Source organism: Arvicola amphibius, chromosome 6, assembly GCF_903992535.2.
Source record: "Arvicola amphibius chromosome 6, mArvAmp1.2, whole genome shotgun sequence".
NCBI classification, from domain to species: Eukaryota; Metazoa; Chordata; class Mammalia; order Rodentia; family Cricetidae; genus Arvicola; species Arvicola amphibius.
In genome coordinates this window covers 149321763-149327884 of record NC_052052.2, presented here as the reverse complement: position 1 = coordinate 149327884, position 6122 = coordinate 149321763, and the positions used below count along the sequence as shown (strand labels likewise).

At 45.7% G+C, this 6122-nt stretch overlaps 1 non-coding gene across 1 annotated transcript; it reads right to left on the bottom strand.

Moving 5' to 3' along the window:
• Nucleotides 1–499: 499 nt before the first annotated feature.
• Nucleotides 500–715, bottom strand: LOC119818184. The gene has a single exon (XR_005286076.1). It is a non-coding gene; the product is annotated as a small nucleolar RNA U3 (small nucleolar RNA).
• Between the last annotated feature and the right edge of the window lie 5407 nt (nucleotides 716–6122).

The window sequence follows — 6122 nt, the reverse complement described above, 5'->3', positions numbered from 1 at the left end:
TCCCCAAATCCTCATAAGAATGTCCCAGGAAAGTAAAACAAATTGCCCTTCTGTGACCAAATCCACAGGTGCTGTTCAGACTTGGCAACTCAGGCAGGACAAGCCCCAGACAGGGCCTCTTGCCCATTGTTCACCTGTGGCTTTGGAGTTCATGATTGCCTGAAGGCCAGTGGGTACCTAGACATCTTTCACAGACAGGATGAAGGGGCGGGGCAAAGGAAAAAAGTGATCTCTAATCTGAATGTAGTCTGTTTGTCAGGAAGTTTCCTTGAAGAGTCTCACAAGACAGGTTTGCTTAAATCTGAGTAGAAAGGGCTACATTGGGGACCTCTCTGAAGAGAGAAATAACATGAAAAGTTGAGGATGTCAGCACCCCAAAAGCTTCAGGAGTGTTAGCAATTAGGTGGGCGAATGAATGCTGGATGGTGAACAAGGCATGTCATGATGAACTTGTTTTCATGTCTGGATAGAGGTCCAATCTTTTTTAAAATTTTTTCTGTCCACTCAGACTGCGTTCCTTTTCTCTCGCTCTCCTAGAGGGAGACAAGAACGATCACCAGCAGCAGGAGACAGTCACAGAAAAGCAGCACCCAGAGCCGGCTTCACACTCAGGAGGGAAAGGTATGTCTCATTCTCGTGGTCTAGGGTGCTCTACACAGTGAGAGAAACTTCTCTAGTAACAAACCATAGAAATGATCCCTGCAAGTAACGGCTTAGAAGCCCAGTCTTTTAAAACAGGATACTCATGTTTATTTATCAGTGTCCATAGGGAAGCTAGCTGAGTGCCTGATTGTCAGTCCTTGGATGTCACATTAAAGCTGAGAATAAAATGACTTGGCTTCCTATTTGTTAAGATTTTCCTCTAACTCATTCAGTGATGTTTGCCAGGTTTGTCGACAAAGCTCTGTTCTCAACAATACAGTCAAGAGCCGCTGAACAACGGGGGTGTGTTCTGAGACAGTATCGTCTCTGTATCAACTTCAGGGTGCTTTCACAACGCAGACGGCTGGGGCAGGCACTGGATGTCACCTCTCAGTACAGTCAAGAGCTGCAGAATCCCCGAGTGTTAATGCTGCTGCCAGCTGCTGAGGCCCAGTTTGTAGGAAGTTCTGCCTTTAGGGGGAGGCCTGTAAAACAAAGGCTGAGAGGGGAGCAGAGGCATTAGCCAGCAGCTGGGAATGTGGAGCGGTTGCTAGAAAGCCTGCTTAGCATGCACAAAGCCCCGAAGGTCTAGTCCCACCCCTGTATAAACCAGGCATGTGATGCACACCTGTAATCCCAGCACTCAGGAAATGAAGACAGAAGGAGCAGGAGTTCAATGTTCTCTTTGGCTGCATAGCAAGTTTGAGACTAGCCTGGACTACATGAGACTCTGTCTTTAAAAAAAAGAATATAAACAACAACAACAAGAAGAAGAAACAAGCAATCGTTGCCTGACAACATTAGCAAGCACTGTGCCCTGTACACCACTGTATGTTTATGCTCCTGGTTGGAGGCACAGTTAGGGATTTGGAATTATCATCAACATACACACATATACACATATAGATATATACATGCACGTACACACACATAGACATACAGACATACACACATACATACACATACACATACATGCATTGACACATATACATATATAGACCTATATATACATATATACATACGCACACAGATGTTTGCACACAGAGACACATACAGACACACAGATATACATACACACACACACACACACGCATACACACGAGAGGGGTAGTTTGATGCTGACTTTACCATGGCTGTATCGGCTCCACTGCCATCTACAGGCTCACCTTCACGTATGCTCCTCAGTCTCGGGAATGCCACTGTTGTTCATATTACACCACGCCTTCCCCCGCCTTCCTACCAGGATACTATATGATGCCCTGTTCCGTTTCTGACCTGAATCAGAATGCCTCTCATTCCTGCTATAGAATTTTATGGGGGCCGCTGGGGAAATGGCTCAGTGGGTGAGTGCCGTTGCTGCACAAGCAGGAGAATCTAGGTTCGAATCTTCTGAGTCAGCGGTAAAACCTAACTCCTGTGCTGCAGGAGGCAAAAATAGGGTGGTGAATGAGCCTGCCGGCCAGCCCAACTCCAGGTTCAGTGAGAGGGACCCCATCTCAAGGGAGCAAGGCAGACAGTGATAGCGCAGGATGCCCAATGCCCTCCTTCATCCTGTGTGCAAATATGTATGCACACACCTGTACATACACACACACACAGTGTTCTTGGATACCACAGGCTTAGCCAGTCTCATGGTGTTATTCATTTCTCAGGATTTGCTGACTCTTTTATTACAAGTGTCAAATTTTAGCAAACTGAAAATAGTATACATCTTGATGTTTACTATGATGCTGTGTTAAATACACCAAAGGGAGAGAAATCACCTCTTCTTTGTATAAGGTAACTGACTATTCTAGCGGTTTCTATCCATCCTCACCTGCGAGTAAGACTCACCGGTTTCTATTTCTGTCGCTCTTTCCCCATTTGACACCAGGTTTCCGCTGCTGTCATAAAGCGGGAGTTTGATTTCTTGGGCTCTTTGGCATTTAGGACACAGGATGGAAACGTATTTTCCCTGCAGGTTCTGTGCAAATCCCGTGTAAAATTATTTGAGGAGATGACGCTTCTCATCCAATTGCAGGTGCTGTGCAAGGGCTTCTGGGAGTCATATTAATGGAATCTTTAGTTATTCCGTATCTTCTTGAGTTGATTTTGACAAGACAGAACATCTTAGGAACTTGACAATTTCATGTTTTTCTTTTTTTATTTGTTAGAAGAAAGCTGAACATTTTCTTCTCCTGCTCCTTGGCATCTAAATCACAGATCCGGGGCTATCTTATGGGGGGGCAGTGTCTTTTTTCCTTTTTTTTCTCAATTAAGCTATCAAACTTGTCTATTTCTGTAGCCCATTCAAGGAATCCCTTTAGTGTCAGATGGTGGCTTCCCCAAAGATTGGCCCATGACTTGATAATCCAAGAATCGGTCAATGTCACCATATTATAGAAACTCTTCGTAGATTGTTCTAGGAGCATCATAACAATCATTATAAAAAAATAAAAACAGAGCTGCTATTAAAATCATGGAGAAAACCCTGAGAGATTTTCCAACAAGATCCATCCCGAGACTTGCTCCACTTACATCAGCATACCACAGAAGCTCTTGGCAAAGGAATCCAGCAAACAAGATGCATGAACCAGTAAACAAACAAACAAAATAACAAACAATAAGCATGTAAGTCACAAACGAAAAATTAAAAGCATCTCTATTTGCATATGATATTGACTGGCCCTGAGATGGCCACTCCCCACAGGAATGCACCAAAGGCAAAACCCTCAGAACGATGAAATAAATTCAACAAAGCTAAGAGAGCAAAATCAACACGTGAAAACCAGTGTTGTTTTTGTAAACAGTGTGCAGCCTTTATTTGTATTGTGTGTGTGTGTGTGTGTGTGTGTGTGTACGCAATTAGGGTTCAAATGCTGATTTGCTTGTTAATACTTTTTGTTTGTTCAGTTATTGGAAAGTCTGAAGACATTCTTTTTGGAGAGATTACCAGTATCTCCTGAGATAAATTTTGCCTTGTAGCTCAGGCTGACCTTGAACCCAGAATCCTCCCGCCTCCACTTCTTGAGGTTGGGATTAGGGAGTGCACCCCAAGTCAGCTGTCAAGTCATATAAACTTTACAGGAAAGTTTTAAGTGACAGGCCCTCCCTGCCGGGGACCCAGAAGATGCTACCAAGAACCAGTGGCTGTATATCCCATCAGATTATAAATATAGTGTTTTTTGCCTTTACATGTGGGCACGCAGCTTCGCTCCCAGTTTGCTCTATGTCGGCACCGATTGCATCGACAGCTGATTCCGCTAAGTGGAGCCGCCATCATCGACCTAGGAGGCCACTGGTAACATGCAGAGTGGCTTCCCATCTTCCCTCTCACGGACAACACCGCAGAGGCAGTCGCGGGTCCGCGGGTACGTCTTTGCTCATTTGAATGATTATTTCTGGGGTGGAGTCTGAGCCACAGTAGACCTCTCCACTGAAGTAGACCCTGTTGGTAAAGAAGTAAGCCCAGCTTTAAACCTGGTGCGTACTGCCAAAGCCACCAGCAGGGGGCGACATCGCTCCTCAGCGCCCTCCCTTGGTTGCTTACATAAAAATCACCTGGGGCTCCAGACAGGGCTTAATGGTTAAGAGAGCTTGCTGCTCTTGCAGAGGGCCTAAGTTTAGTTCCCAGCATGCACAGTAGGCAGCTCACAACTGCCTGTAACTCCATCTCCAGGGGTCCAGCTCCCTCTTCTGGCCTCTGTGGGCACCCACACATACGTGGCACGAACACACACACACACAAACACACACACACACACACACACACACACTAAATTAAATATTTTTTTTTTTTTTGTTTTTCGAGACAGGGTTTCTCTGTGGCTTTGGAGCCTGTCCTGAAACTAGCTCTTGTAGACCAGGCTGGTCTCGAACTCACAGAGATCCGCCTGCCTCTGCCTCCCGAGTGCTGGGATTAAAGGCGTGTGCCACCACCGCCCGGCTTAAATTAAATATTTTTAAACACCATGTTTTATTTCCATGCTTCCATTATTAATGAAGTTGGTCTCTTTCCATACCCTTCAAAGTTCTTCAAACTTGATCTTTTCCAAACTTAATTAATTTGTATCGTTTAGCTAATTTGATGCTAGATGCCCTCCTGCTCTTGTGGATGTATCAACATATCACACACGCAAAAAGTAAACATATTTTATACTCTATGCCTCAAGGATGTTGACCTCCTGTCTAGAAGAAAAGTTCTAAGCATTTCCCTCGAGTTTTAATTTTAACAAGAATTATAGTTTTTATTTATGGGTGTATGTGCACATTGGAGCAGTACCTGTGAAGGCCAGAAGAGGGCATCAGATCCCCTGGGCAGCAAGCGTTCTTAACTGCTGAGCCATCCGTCCTTCCAGCCACAATTTTTAACGACTTAATCAGACAAAAGCTGATTGATTGTACTTGCTCAAGTATGTTTATCTTTCTTCTGTAACTTCTTGCCCAGAGTTCCCATCTGGCCGCCCTTGGTTAGGTCCCTTCCATCCTTAACTTGTAGGAGTATTTTTCTATTTGGGATGAGGTAAGAGTCTAGCCAACTGTCCAGACAGGACACATTTTTCTCTGTGTTGGTCGATACTCTGCCTCAGTTTTCTCAGCTGCTCAGAGAAAACTGGCATGCTAAAGACCCTTTCAGGTTCCCCTGAGCCCGAGGTCCTGGAAGCTGACTGTGGCTGTAGTTGGGACAAAGGCAGGAGGAGTGAGCCTCCCCCTCCCCCTGCCCCGTGTCTCCTGAACAGTGCTACTGGTGAGGGAACTCAGAAAAAATGAAGGAGCAGGGTGAGGGGCAACCCTCCTGTGAGCCGAAATCCCAGTCCATGGCTCTGGGCTCCGGGGTTCACATTCCTGAACAGGAGGGGCACTGGCTCGGCTTCCCGTTTACCTCGAAGCATCAACAGCAATATGTGGAGTCATCAGAAGAGTGGCCGACGGCCAGTCGCCCAGCTCAGTCATACGTGTTGAGGGTGACTAAGCCCAACAAAAATCACCTTCTGCACAAGGTGCCTGCATTAACATCTGCTTCCTGCATATGTTCCCAGCTGATATGCTCTTTGATTTCAATAGTTACTTTTATTTTTTTTTTCTAGATTGAGTTTTATTTTGTGTGTGTGTGTGTGAGTTGGTGTTTTGCCTGCATGTGTGTGTGTGAGGGTGTTAGATCGCCTGGAACTTAGAGTCACAGACATGACTGTGCCATGTGGGTGCTGGGAATTGGACCTGGGTCCTTTGGGAGAGAGGTGAGTGCTCTTAACAACTGAGCCAGCCCCTTGATAATTACCTTTCAAATATTTGGTTTTCGATTTAAGTGCGTGTGTGAGCCTGAATTCGTTCATGTGTTCCGTGTGCATGCCGTAGCCCACAGAGACCAGGAGAGGGCAGCAGACACCCTGGAGCTGGTGTTACAGGACGCTGTGGGCTGCCTTGGGTATGTTCGGAACTAAATGCAGGTTCCGTGCAAGAAGTGGCGAACAACTCTCGTAACCACTGAGCCATCTTCACAG